General features: G+C 44.1%; 1 protein-coding gene across 1 annotated transcript in view; it reads right to left on the bottom strand.

The window, feature by feature from the left end:
* The window catches only part of LOC126995329 (DBH-like monooxygenase protein 1), a 93,621-nt gene that overhangs the window by 18,460 nt on the left and 59,687 nt on the right, over positions 1 to 15,474 (bottom strand). The gene's annotated exons all lie outside the window — the stretch shown is intronic.

Here is a 15,474-nt window from a genome sequence, read left to right as displayed (position 1 = left end):
AGCTGTTTCCTGTGCTGTAATATATATATATATATATATATATATATATATATATATATATATATATATATATATATATATATATATATATATATATATATATATATATATATATATATATATATATATATATATATATATATATATATATATATATATATATGTATATATATATATATATATATATATATATATATATATATATATATATATATATATATATATATAGATATATATAAACACACACACACACACACACACACACACACACACACACACACACACACACACATTTATCAATGAATTAGTTATTAAAAGATAATGCTAAATGCTATCAGGAGCAAGAGTAAATTATGAATTGATTTTATTTTACTATACTTGCTACATTTACTATTCGTTTCCTTTCTTGCATGTGACCTTCTATAGTTCCTCTTAGAACTGTCCATCTGTGGTGATCATTATTTATGTGCTGGTTCATTTTTATTGTAAATTTATTCAATAATATTCCTCTTGGGTGTCCAGTCCAGATTTGTCTTCGATGTACGTCATTAATATGTTTTGTATCTATTGCAAACTGGAACAGGCTTTATCTATTTATTTATGTGTTTGACGGACTGTCGGTCTGTCTGTCTGTTTGTCTGCGTGTCTGTTTTTAGTCTGTCTGTCTGTCTGTCTGTCTGCCTGTCTGTCTGTCTCTCTCTCTCTCTCTCTCTCTCTCTCTCTCTCTCTCTCTCTCTCTCTCTCTCTCTCTCACACACACACACACACACACACACACACACACACACACACACACACACACACACACACACTTCGCAGCTTGTTTTCATCAATGAAAATAAAAGAGAGGGAATGGAGGAGGAATGATACTCGCGTGAAGGTTATCGTGGAGAGAGAAAAAAGAGGAAAAAAAAAAAGATATAAAAAAACGGCGTAACTGGTCGACTCGTGCATTAGAGAGATGAGTGAAAAAATGTAGCAGTACACGCTGTCATAACGAGGGGGACGGCGTGCAGCGGGGACTGGGGGAAAAAATAAAGTGCCTGGCGTGATATTACGAGAGAGAGAGAGAGAGAGAGAGAGAGAGAGAGACAAATTACACTGAAGAGGGAGTGATTAGCGAGGATTTGAGGGGGCGAGGTAATGAGGCGAGATAACACTCCTTCGCACCTTCCCCGGGCGTGGACTGTTGAGAGCTGGGACACCGCATGCTCGGAGGAGGGGAGAAGAAGGGGGCGTGGGAGGGGTCAAAATACGGTTTCTGGGTGCAAGAGGAGTTCTACATATGTCTACTTGTGGCTGTGTCTTGGATGTGTCTCCTAATATGTCATCCTGCTTCATGTATGAGATTTTGAATCGTTGTGGGATTCCGTATTCTCAAACCGTTTATCACCGTTGCCAGATTGTCGTACTCAGACCATAGTATTTACCGGTTTCTGACGCCTAACTATTGCCAAGAAACATCAGGAATTATCTATTTTAACGATAATTATAAGTGAATCTCCTTATTGGGGTCCACGTGACAGTTTTTGGATCGGAAATCGGTAAATATAAGAGGCTGAGTAAGACAATCTGGCAACTTTGCCGTTTATATTCTCGTACAGTAGGATCCGTATTCTCAAACGTATCGGTGCCTCTGTACGCCTTGTTCAAAGCCTCTTGTAGTTGTTGCGATTTCCATGGACTGTTTTGTGATGCTAGTGTTAGTTTTACACGGTTTCTGCGCCGAAAACGGGGAAAAAACACTCGTAAGGACCTGGTCAATCTCCTTTGTGTCCTTGGGAAATAGTCGTAATTGGAGCCTGTACGGACTCTGGGCGCTTCTTGCCAGTACTAGGCCTAGGGAGTGAAAATAACGCCTCTGTGTCGGTTCATGTTCCTCTATACCTCACTGCACGCACCGTGAGCTTTTGCTAATACACGGAGAGCCACGTATAGCTCTCTGTAACGCAAGACAAGGCTATCATTAAACACACAAAGATGAAGAGAAACAGGGAAGGAGGAGGGAGATGCTACAGATATATAATGAAATAAACTTCTCAAAACAGATTTAGCTTCACTAGAAGTTAGGAAATACAGTGATGAGTGTTTACGTAGCTGCGAGACTTTGTTACTGTTGCTTTGTTTGTAAAAAAAATGTAAGTGAGGGTTTGATTGGGCAAATCAATCAGTTGGTAGCTCGGTATCATTGAAATAAGCCATGACAATATCAGGCCAAACTGTCTGTGAATGTGTGTGTCTTATACCGTGCTTCCTTGTGTTGGGTTGGTTGTAGTATATGATGCTATCTCTATAGGTGAAGTGCGAGCGCTCAAACACACACACACACACACACACACACACACACACACACACACACACACACACACACACACACACACACACACACACACACACACACACACACACACACATCATCATCATTTGATTCATATATTCATGTATGCATATGAAAATGAATTAAAACACGAAAAATTACAAGTTTGACTAATTGTGCAAAAAATACAAATTAGTAAGAAGGAATAGATGAAAGCACACACACACACACACACACACACACACACACACACACACACACACACACACACACACACACACACACACACACACAACTACACACATAAACAAACAAACAAACAAATAAACAAACAAACACACCAATGTATTCGGCTAATGGATAAACAATTTACGTTCAGCCAATCAGATTTACTTACACGAAAAACTTGAGTGTATTCCTCGTACGTAGCAGCGCCCAGGTCATCATAACCCTCACACACATTCTCCTACAATACCTTGCTGCTCTCACACTTCCGCCATATCATTCCCATTCACACCCCTTCACGGCCATGCTGCCCCAACTGTCCTATAGCAACCTTGCCTTTTGTCCCCACGTCCTTTCCTTCCTTAACATGTTGGTGGACTTGCGTTGCCTCCCACCCCCCCCCTCCCCGTCCATTATCTTTTCTAATACATTGGTGAACCAGTTTTACTTTCTCTCCCCCGTCCATTTCCTTCACTAATACATTGGTGAACCAGTTTTACTTTCTCTCCCCCGTCCATTTCCTTCACTAATACATTGGTGAACCAGTTTTACTTTCTCTCCCCCGTCCATTTCCTTCACTAATACATTGGTGAACCAGCTTTACTTTCTCTCCCTCGTCCATTTCCTCCACTAATACATTGGTGAACCAGCTTTACTTTCTCTCCCCCGTCCATTTCCTTCCCTAATACGTTGGTGAACCAGCTTTACTTTCTCTCCCCCGTCCATTTCCTTCACTAATACATTGGTGAACCAGCTTTACTTTCTCTCCCCCGTCCATTTCCTTCCCTAATACGTTGGTGAACCAGCTTTACTTTCTCTCCCCCGTCCATTTCCTCCACTAATACATTGGTGAACCTGCTTTACTTTCTCTCCCCCGTCCATTTCCTCCACTAATACATTGGTGAACCTGCTTTACTTTCTCTCCCCCGTCCATTTCCTCCACTAATACATTGGTGAACCTGCTTTACTTTCTCTCCCCCGTCCATTTCCTTCCCTAATACATTGGTGAACCTGCTTTACTTTCTCTCCCCCGTCCATTTCCTTCCCTAATACATTGGTGAACCTGCTTTACTTTCTCTCCCCCGTCCATTTCCTCCACTAATACATTGGTGAACCTGCTTTACTTTCTCTCCCTCGTCCATTTCCTCCACTAATACATTGGTGAACCTGCTTTACTTTCTCTCCCCCGTCCATTTCCTTCCCTAATACGTTGGATGAGTTAGCTTTGCCTTTTCTTCCCCGTCCAGTTTTACTTTCTCTCCCCCGTCCATTTTCTTCCCTAATACGTTGCTGAACAAGCCTTGCCTTTTCTTCCCCGTTCAGTTCCTTCCCTAATACGTTATTGGTGTACTAGCGTTGCCTTCTCTCCCCCCGTCCATTCCTCCTCTAATACGTTGATGGACTAGCGTTGCCTTCTTTAACCCGTCCATTCCTCCTTTAATACGTTGATGGACTAGCGTTGCCTTCTTTAACCCGTCCATTCCTCCTCTAATACGTTGATGGACTAGCGTTGCCTTCTTTAACCCGTCCATTCCTCCTCTAATACGTTGATGGACTAGCGTTGCCTTCTTTAACCCGTCCATTCCTCCTCTAATACGTTGGTGGACTAGGTTTGCCTTCTTCTCCCCTTCCACCGTCCATTTCCTCCTCTAATACGTTGTTGGTGGACTAACTTTGCATTCTTTCCCCGTCCATCTCCTCTCTTACACATCTGTGGCCTAGCTTTGGCTTCTCTCCCCCGTCCATTTTCGTCTGATTTTCTGCCGGAACTTTTTAAACGTGGTATTAGTCTTCACCAACAATGTGGCTGATTTTTCTGTTAAGAGCCGTGTTTTAAAGAGTGGTTAATTGGTTTCGTTGTTTTTTATTTAACTTTTCTAGACGTTTTTTAAAATGACGACTTAACTGTGAAAATCCAACACTGCTAGATAATTCCTTTCTAAAATGGAATTAAAAAGCCAAACTAGCCACATAACTGTTAAAAGATACTAATATGACTTTTTAAAAATCTGGCAAAATACTTTTAGACTAGCCTCTTTCCTCTTTTCCGCTCGTACAATTCCTTCCCTACACATTGGTGAACTATTTTGCCTAGCCTTCCCTCTTCCTACAAAGCCCAGCCATATTCTCTACATTAAAGTTGTTTCATCTGCCCTGCACCTGGCCAGCCCTCTCTCCCCCTTTCATTTAAGCCTCTGATACACTTGCTCCCCAACACGAGCGGCCTAACCCTCATTCTTCCCACATAACTCAGTGCACCGTATCATGCTCACCCACACCTTACATATTAATGCTGTTTCGTCTGCTCCGCCCCTGCCTTGCCCCGTCCATTTCCTCTCCTAATATTATACGTGTCGGTGGATAAGCCAATCTACTTTTCCGCCTCCTACTCGTTTCCAGGATATCACACCCACCCTTACTCTCCTCATCCTTGTTATTTCAGGCACCCTTCACCTGTCCTGCCTCTGCTTCATGTTCACTCTGTCACATTTATCCCTGACATACACGCTGATGGATAAGCACACGTAACCTTCACTCCGCACAACTACATCCGCCGTATCGACTTCACACCCACCCCTCCTCATCCATGCTGTTTATCGCACCCTTCACCTGTTCCGTCTCTGCTTCATGTTCGCTCTGTCACATTTATCCCCCACATACACGCTGATGGATTAGTGTATGTAACCTTCACTCCGCACAACTATATATCCGCCGTATCATTTTCACGCAACCACTCTTCATCTGTTTCACGCACCCTTCACCTGTTCTGCCTCTCCTTCAAGTGCATATCCTTCTCTGATACACTTATCCCCTACAGACACGTTGATTGGTTACTATATCTAACCGTCACTCCCCTCGCAAAACTACATCCTCCAAATCAATTCCACACCCACCCCTCCTCCAAGGTTAAGAGAATAGACCCCTTCTCTTTACCTTGCCCTCCTCATCCACGCTGTTCCACGTACCCTTCACCTGTTGTCTCTACGTTCATATCTTACTCATACCTTTTCCAACAATAGACACGTTGATGGATTGATACCTTACCTTCACTCTCCCCACACAGCTACATCCACCGTTTTAATTGTGCACCAACCCCTCCTCCTCCATACTATTTCATTTCTTCTTCACCTGCATTCCTTTCCTTCCCCTCCCGTCTATTGCTTTCTCTAGTTCATTCGGCTGCCCACACACACAACTAGGTGGACCATGGTCTATAACCTTCACCCCTTCCCCACAGCCCAGCCTCCCCTTACTTCCTCTCCCTCCCTCAGTACACTTGTCCTCCCCACACTATCATAACATTGCTTGCGTTCAGGTAAAGCCACGAACCAATAGAACCTGGTGCTCTCTCTCTCTCTCTCTCTCTCTCTCTCTCTCTCTCTCTCTCTCTCTCTCTCTCTCTCTCTGGCGTCGCCCTTTTTGTCAAAAACTATTTGCAACCCACTGACAAAACACCAAGAGACAGTAACGTTGAACATTTGTGCGTGCGAGTAAACATTGCAATAGTCAATTTAATCATATCTGTCACCTAGAGGCGTCCCGGGCAATCACTCGATGACGACCTTGAAATGTACAGCGTTTTAAGGCAGTCACTTAATAACAACGACTCACTGATATTAGGAGACTTTAACCTCCCCCATATCGACTGGGCGACACTGCCAGGTACAGAAGGCGAGTCACATAGAATGATCGAACTTCTAGGAGAAAATTATCTAAGCCAAATGGTTTCTGAACCAACTCGACAAAATAACATACTCGACCTTGTTATAACGACCCAAAATAACCTAGTCAGTAATGTCACGGTAGGAGAACACCTCGGTTCTTTCGATCATAAATTAGTGCGCGTCGACATTAGAGCTCAAACATCAGTGACTGAAAATAAAGTAAAGGTGCCCAATTTCAAAAGAGCTAACTTCGTAGAAATCCGACAAAAACTAACAGATGACGGCAATGTAGAGGAAGCCTGGCTAAGCTTTAAAAATCACTTACTCACTCAGCAGAACACATTCGTCCCCTTGTGCGAGAAGCGAATTAACGCTAATAAAAGCCCACCTTGGTTTAATAGCGAAATTAAACACTCAGTCAAGGAGAGAAAATTGTTTTACAGGTTAAAGAAAGAACAAAGCACACCCGAAAACATTAGACTTTATAACGATGCCAGGCGACGAGTAAAAAAGATAAGTATGTCAGGCAAAGCGTAGATATGAAGAAAATATTGCAGCCAACTGTAAAAATAATCCGAAATCATTCTTCAGGTACATAAACAACAGAAAGGCGATCAAAAGTGGAATTGGACCTTTAACAAACAGCGACGGTGCACTAATAACTGACAGCCAACACATTGCAAACCTATTAAACAGTTACTTTTCCTCGTTGTTTAATACTAACAGTCTTCCTCCCGCTACCACCAGCACCAGTACTAATGTAAATCTCGAGCATGCATTGCCTAATTTTGAAATAACAACCGATGAAGTCCTTAAAGCTTTCCATTCACTTAAAACAAATAAAAGTCCCGGACCCGATAAAGTATATCCTATACTGTTTAAAGAAACAAAGAGCGAAATAGTCTCCTCCCTCACAACCGTATTCAATATGTCCTTGCGACAAGGCATCGTCCCTTCGGATTGGAAAAAGGTTAACGTGACACCGATTTTTAAGAAAGGAGACAAAAAAATACCAGGTAACTACCCACCCATTAGTCTAACTTCAATTGTAGGTAAGCTAATTGAGAGCATAATTAGAGACAAAATTGTGAGTTACCTCGAAAGCCACTCATTAATTGGGGATTCACAACATGGCTTCCGTAACAAAAGATCCTGCCTATCAAACTTATTGACCTTTTATAACGACCTCTTCTCAGTTTATGACGTAACCAAATCATTGGACGTAGTCTATCTTGATTTCCAGAAAGCGTTTGATAAAGTCCCACTTCATAAATTACTTTATAAATTAAAGCAAATAGGTATTGACGGTCAAGTAAATCAATGGATCGCGAATTGGTTGAGCAACAGACAACAAAGAGTGGTGATTGACGGATTTAACTCAGAGTAGGCGCCGGTCACTAGTGGCGTCCCTCAGGGCTCGGGTGTTGGACTCAATAATCGCATTAGTAAATTTGCAGACGACACAAAGATTGGAAACTCGGTTCTCACTGACGAAGACAGGCAAAGTCTTCAAGAGGATTTGGACAAAATTTCAGCTCGGTCGGATAGATGGGAGATGCCCTTTAACGTAGACAAGTGCCAGGTCCTTCAAGTCGGAACAAGAAATAAGAAGTTCGATTACGAAATGCGCGGCGTTAAACTCACAAGCGTTCAATGCGTTAAGGACCTGGGGGTCAAAATCGCGTCAAACCTCAAATTCTCACATCAATGCATCGATGCAGCAAATAAAGCGAACATAATGTTGGGATTCATTAAAAGAATTTTTTTATTCAAGAATAAAGATGTAATACTTCCGCTCTACAATAGTTTAGTCAGACCCCACTTGGAATTTGCGGTACAGTTTGGTCTCCTCACCATGCAAAGGACATTGCTAAATTAGAAGGTGTTCAGCGTCGGGCAACAAAAATGATCCCTTCCCTGCGCAACAAATCCTACGAAGAAAGGCTTTCCACCCTTGACATGTTCTTTATTGAGAAACGTCTCCTCCGAGGAAAACTGATCGAATGTTTTAAAATACTTAATGGTTTCACGAATGTAGACAGAACAAAATTGTTTATGATCGATGACACTTTGCGAACGAGGAACAATGGCATAAAACTCAAATGTAGACAAGTAAATTCAGACTGCACCAAATTTTTCTTCACCAACGTTGTAGTGCGAGAATGGAATAAGCTCCCACCGTCAGTGGTCCAGTGTAACACGACTGACTCCTTTAAAAACAAGCTCGACCGTCACTTCCTTCAACTTAATATTAACTAGAGTAGAAAAGCAGCTTTTTGGAGCCTTCTGATCAGTGTAGATTCACTTACTAGTAGGTTTAAGGACAGACCACCCAGTCTGAACCATGGGGTCTGTGTGGTCTGATTTTCTATGTAATTCTATGTAATTCTCTCTCTCTCTCTCTCTCTCTCTCTCTCTCTCTCTCTCTCTCTCTCTCTCTCTCTCTCTCTCTCTCTCTCTCTCTCTCTCTCTCTCTCTCTCTCAAACGCCCATCGTCAGATAAAAAAAAGCCTCGTTCAAGCTAGAAGAGCTCGCCCAGGAGTGTACTTGAGGTGTTATGGTAATTCTAGCTTTTTTTAAGTAGTAGTAGTGGCAGTAGTAGTTGTAGTAGTAGTAGTAGTAGTAGTTGTAGTAGTAGTAGTAGTAGTGGTGGTTGTTGTTGTTGTTATAATAGAAGTAGAAGAATTAGAAAGATTGAGAGAGAGAGAGAGAGAGAGAGAGAGAGAGAGAGACGAAGACGAAGACGAAGACGACGGGGACGACAATGAAAAGATTATTGCATACAGACCGACGATCGTACCCCCAAAAATATAGCTGGCCAACCGACACTCAGACAGACAGACCGACAGACAAACAAACAAAGAGGAGCAAAAGAGCAAAGCAAACGTTTCATTCCTATCATCCTCGGCATTCCACTGTATTCCCTCTGAAGTGCATAAACTCACGGATTATTGTTTAGTCTTTGGCCATAAAAAGAGAAGCAAAAATATGAAGAACCTCGACGAAAGCTCACCCAACAAGGATTCCTTTTGAAAGTCAATTTTTCAAAAGGTATTTTTTTTTTAATTCGGATTCTTTTATTTTTACCAACAGAACTGACACTGCCCCCTCCCAAATAAAGAAAAATGATACCTACGCCGCCAAATCCGATCTCTCTCTCTCTCTCTCTCTCTCTCTCTCTCTCTCTCTCTCTCTCTCTCTCTCTCTCTCTCTCTCTCTCTCTCTCTCTCTCTCTCTCTCTCTCTCTCTCTCTCTGTTTGTCTGTCTGTTTTTGTATGTTTGTCTGTATTTCTGTCTGTTTGACTGTGTGTGTGTGTGTGTGTGTGTGTGTGTGTGTAATAATAATAATAATAATAATAATAATAATAATAATAATAATAGTAATAACAATGATAATAATAATATACGGTTTATTTAGAAATAAGCAGCTCGAGAGCTGAAAAGATACACATTATATAGGGAGATCATTCTAAAATTACACACTTAAAATGAACCTAAGAGTAAAGTGTCTATGTGTTGAGGATATTCACTATTGTTGGAATTGCACTTTTCTTATATCTGTCAGTGCGCGCACGTATGGGGAGCAGCTTGTTGTGGTGTCGGACATTGTGGCGGGGAGCGGGAGTTACGTGAGGAGCAGGTTCCTGTGTCGTGGGTGGTGGAGGAGTTTAGTTGCGAACTGCTGGAGGAGGTGTTGGTGGCGGGCCTGAAGGGTGGTGAGGGGCAGGGCGGGGCCTCCTGGTAGGTGGTGTAGCCGGTCCCCCAGTGTGTGTGTGTGTGTGTGTGTGTGTGTAATTCACCACGGCTTGATCACGTGTTGGACTCGTAATCGCCGGCAGGTACCCTCCCGACATGAGCAAGTGCTCTTGATCGTCGATCTATGTGTGTGTGTGTGTGTGTGTGTGTGTGTGTGTGTGTGTGTGTGTGTCTCTTTGTCTGTCTGTCTGTCCTTCTCTCTCTCTCTCTCTCTCTCTCTCTCTCTCTCTCTCTCTCTCTCTCTCTCTCTCTCTCTCTCTCTCTCTCTCTCTCTTTCACATTCATAATAATCACTATAAAGATTCCCCTTTTCATAGTAAATCTCACTTCCTTTATGAATCCCCCATAGAAATCCGTCTTCCCCGCCCGCGCTGAGATCACTGACTTTGCACTTAATCCCCACGAAAAGTCCGCGAGATATTGCCCGAGAAAATCCCCCTTCACTCTTGATTAGGGGGGACGCTAGAGTATGGTGAGGCGAGGGAGAAGGGAAAGAAAGCTAGTAAAAAGAGAAGGAGGGGGAGGAGAAGGGAGAGGAAGAGTGAGAGAAGGAGAGGGAGGAAAGGATCGAAAGGAAAGAGAGCTATAATAAAAAGATGAAAAAAGAAGTAGGGGAGGAGATGGGAGAGGAGGAGTCAGAGAAGGAGAGGGAGGAAGGGGGAGAGAAGGGGAAGAAAAGTTGTAAAAAGACGAAAAGGAGGGTGAGGAAAAGGAAGAGAAAGAAAAGAAGGAAAGGGAAGAAGGGAGGGAGTAGGGAAAGAAAACAAGTAAAAAGAGGGAGAAAGAGGAGGGGAAGGGAAAGGAAGAGAAAGTGTACGAAGGGGGAGGAAGAGAAAAAGGGACAACTTGTAAAAAGGCGAAAAGGAGAGGGAGGAAAAGGAAGAGAAGTAGAGGAAGGAAGGGGAGGTGTGAGGGAGGATGTTGCGAGGGAGAAGGAGAACTAGAAAAAAAGAGAAAAAGAGGGTGGGGGGAGGAGAAGGAGGAGGAGAAGGAGAGGGACGAAGGGGAGGAGGAGGAGGGATGGTCTGGCCAGAGAAAAGGGAGGGAAAACTGATAAAAAAAAGAGGGAAAATAGGAGGGGGAGGTGAAGGGAAAGAGGAGGAGAACACGAGGGATGAGAGAGAGTTGTAAGGAACGGTCTGGCGAGGGGGAACGGACAGCAGAATAACATAAGAAAAAAAGGGAAAATGAGGAGGGAGGAAAATTAAAAGAAAGAGGAGAAGGACGAAGGGATGGAGTAAAGGTGTGGTCTAGCGAGGAAGAAGGGAGAGAAAAACTTGAAAAAAAGAAGGAAATTTGAAAGGGAGGAGAAGGAAGAGAACGAGGAGGATAGGGAGGATGGTAAGGTAGGAGAAAGAGATTGAGTAGTCCAGGATGTAGAATGGGTGAGGGGATCAAGACCAGAGCTGAAAAAAAACGAGGAATAGATCTCTGCAGCCTAACTCTCCCAGCCTGCTTACATTACTGCGAGAAGGTGGAAGGGTGGTGGAAGGGGTAAGTAAGGGGGATAGAGGAGGAACAGATGCAGATGAAGTGGATGGGGTGGATAATGGTGGAGTTATTGGAGTAAAGTGGGAGGGGAAAGTTTATGTGCAAGGGGTGGATGAGACAGATGAGGCAGTAGGCTGGTTTGGAGTAGAGGTGGATAGGTGGAACTCATGGCAATGGTTGTGTAGAATGGACAGAGGAGAGATGGACTTGAATGAGGAGTTGGTATGGGAAAGTGGATGCAACGGATGAGTCAGAGGGCATCAACGTTATGTGGGTGGAACTCTGTGTGTGGAATGGTGTGGATGAGATGGAATGTTCTTGAGAGGAGGTGGAATGTGTATTAAAGGGGTGGAGAGAGAGAGAGAGAGAGAGAGAGAGAGAGAGAGAGAGAGAGAGAGAGAGAGAGAGAGAGAGAGAGAGAGAGAGAGAGAGAGAGAGAGAGAGAATGAAAAAAAAAGACTTGTACTATGTGGATTTTTACGAAAGCGCGATGAATATGGAAAAGCCAGATGGAGGAAGTGAGAGGAGTGAGTGGAGGTGGGTATGAAGGAGTGGATTTAGGAGGTGGAGGCAGGTGGATGGGTAGAGGAGAGGTTACAGTTGACAAGGCTGAGGGAAAGAAAGGCTTGGAAGAGGGATGGAAAAATACTTGGAATGAACACCAATTAAACCTACCACCACCACCACCATCACCACCATTCACAACCTCCACCACCATCATCACCACCACCACCAACACCACCACCATCCACAACCTCCACTATCAACACAATCACCATAACCCCCACCACATTCACCATCACAACCGTTCACCACCACCGTCACTATCAACACTTCTACTACCACCAAGCACTATCGTCACCACCATCCTTATCATCACCACCACCGCCATCACCCACTATCACCAAACACTATCAACCTCCACCATCACTACCACTACCACTGCCATTACCGCCATCACCACCTCCATCACCACTATCAAATTCTATCACTTCCTCCATCATCACCATCACTGCAACGACTACCTTCATCACCACCTAGTCCGCCGCCGCCATCATCACCATCACCAAGCAGAGTCACCATCACCACCACAATCTCCACCTTCCACTACTACCACCTCCGCCATCACCAGCACCTCTGTCACCCCCATCCAACATCATACCACTATCACTCCCCCCCACCACCACCATCACCCCTTTCACTATCACCACTATTGCGACTTGGGAAGGCGGTGGCTGAGTGGTTAGCGTGCGGGCTCCGTATTCACCGCGACATGAATGACGTCGGTTTGAATCCACCCGCTACCACCTGGGATTTTTCAGTCACCGCCGAGTGGCCTAAGACTACCCACATGCTGTCCTGAAAACCACCCATCAACCCCGACTCTAGAAGAAACCGTCCAAGTGAATCAAGAATGAGTTCCAGGGGGCAGCATGAACCAAGCATAAATGGCGCCACTATAAAAATTGCCTGTGCCGTGACGGGCCTGGGCCGACCACCAGGCCCCTGAAGAAAGCATATCGGCGCTACAGGCGAAGACGTAAAAAAAAAAGAACCCCCCCCCCACCACCATCATCACCTATACTACCCAAACTACCGTCGTTTTCCTTACTACTACAATGAACTACCACTACCTCTACCATCATCACTCCCGCCACCACCACCACCATCACCGATAACATCACCACCCTTGCTTCAATCAGTCACACTGATATAATTTCAGAAACCGTTACTGCCACACCTTCACCAACAATGAAATCACCAGAATTAGTATGATAAATTAGTACACCAGCACACTATTATGATTATTATTTATCATCATCATCATCACGTTCATACTCATCATCATCAGCACCGTTGTCTTTCACAGTGTGTTGGCATCACCACACCCGCACCACCGCCGAGCATCATCCCAGCAAGAACAACAGCGAAAACAACAACAAAAGAAAAACAAGTTTTCTGTTTAAACAATGGACGTAACGGCGCTTAATGGGGCGAGGAACGCCTTTTTTCGTCCCTTCCGTGCAGCAATTCGGTCGTTAACGAAGATTACAGCCGGTATGGACCTGGAAGTGGAATGTGCGTGCTTTGGTAAAGGGGAGAGTGGAGGAAAGTGTTAGTAGTGGCGGAGGGCCGGCGGTGTTGGGGGGGGGAGGCGTTTAGTCTATGGTGCCATTATTTTTTGGCATGAATTTGAAACAATAATTCAAATGCCTGAATCATAATGCTTCTGTTGGTCCAGGTAAATATAAAGTATGATGCTGATCTGAATAATTGACGATACTTCAGAGGACAATTCATTCGCGTACAGAGGAAGTTTTGGGCAGACTTGAATACGTGGAATGGCTGCCTGATACTGGCGCCTCGGTTCCCTGGTGTCCGGAGAACGGTGAGAAAACCAATTCCAAACTTCGGGGCCTGCTGATATCCCTCCCCTCCGTGCCGGAAAGAGGAAAAATAGAAGGCCTCGGAGTTTTAGAAAGCCTAAAATTACTTGGCAGCCCTTGCATCGGGGACGGCAGGAAAGGCCTGGCACCCTGAAGAAGACAAGTACTGCAGACTGTGTGAAAAAGGTGCGGACATGACATCAGCGAATTCAGGTGGCCCAAGTCTTTAACAATGGGGCCAGGACGGAGAAAGTGCTGGAAAAATGGCAGCAATAATGGTGCTGTTGGGGAACCGAAGGAAAAAGAAAAAAACAGAAAAAATTGTTCCTGATGACCCTTTTTTTTAACAATATCATGAGCCTCGCCACACACGAAAGTCTTTCCCTTCACTGGCTTCCTTCACAGGGCGGCCTCATTAGAAAAGTGGGCTGAAAAGGGGGTGGGGGGAGGGACACTACAACAAGCGACGACTTGATTAATTTGAAAATAAAAGTAACGATTGTCATTTCGTAGTTAACGCAACTATTCACTCACGACAGAGGTGTTCGAATACTACTATTGCTGTGCGGAAGGAAGGTTACGTTATAACTGTCCTGGCGTGAGACGAAAAGGATGAGTTTTAAAAAGGCTGAAGACAGTTGAGTTTCCCTGCCTCATTAAAACTAAGAGAAGGGTCTGGAGTTGGGCGACCTGTAGCTGGCTCGCTCGGGGACGGCGGCGCCTGTTCATTACGTCGCTTTGACAACTAACGTGGAAATATTGAAGATAAATCCTAATTGTATCCTTTGACGGCCCGAACTGTGGTTGTAGTCGTTTCTTTGTTTTATTTCTAGTGTTGGCGCAGGAGGAGTGGCAGCTGCTTGCTATTGTTATTCCTCAGGGCTAATGCCATACTTTGAAAACTAATTTCTAACTTGTAAAACACAAGAAAAGATAAGAATAAAGTTGAGTTTCCGAAGTGTGTGTGTCTGTGTGTGTGTGTGTGTGTGTGTGTGAAAGAGAGAGAGAGAGAGAGAGAGAGAGAGAGAGAGAGAGAGAGAGAGTGTGGGTGGGTGGGGGTGCCGGTCAGGATCTCAGGGTGTGTTACAGGGGTGTTTGGGGGAAGGCGAGGGGATCCTTGGCCCCTGATCGCTCAAAACTCCACGGGCCAGGATTCCTCGGCTAAGTCAAACAGAAACTCGAATCGGTCGTCAACTCCAGAAGAATATTTGATTTTAATCGGCCTAAACTCCAAGAAAACATCCCGCCCCTTCCTAACCTTTTTCCTTCCCTGCTTCAGTATATAAGTATTTCCACTTTGCTTTCCTCACTCTTTAAGTACTTAAGTATTTCCTCTTTCCATTCCCTTCCTCTTAAGGTATATCAGTATTTCCTCCTTGCTTTCCCTCCTTCCTTCAGTATATAAGTATTTCCTCTGTCTCTTCCCTCCCTCCTTCAGTATATGTCTTTCCTCTTTCTCTTCCCTCCCTCCTTCAGTATATAAGTATTTCCTCCTTGCTTTCCCTCCTTCCTTCAGTATATAAGTAAGTCCTCTTTCCTTTCCCTCCCTCCTTTAGTATATAAGTATTTTCTCTTTCATTTCCCTTCCTCTTAAGGTATACAAATACTTCCTCTTTGCTTTCCCTCCCTCTTC

Source organism: Eriocheir sinensis, chromosome 8 (assembly GCF_024679095.1).
Source record: "Eriocheir sinensis breed Jianghai 21 chromosome 8, ASM2467909v1, whole genome shotgun sequence".
NCBI classification, from domain to species: domain Eukaryota; kingdom Metazoa; phylum Arthropoda; class Malacostraca; order Decapoda; family Varunidae; genus Eriocheir; species Eriocheir sinensis.
The sequence above is the reverse complement of the archived record's forward strand: the minus strand, read 5'-3'. Positions and strand labels throughout refer to the sequence as shown.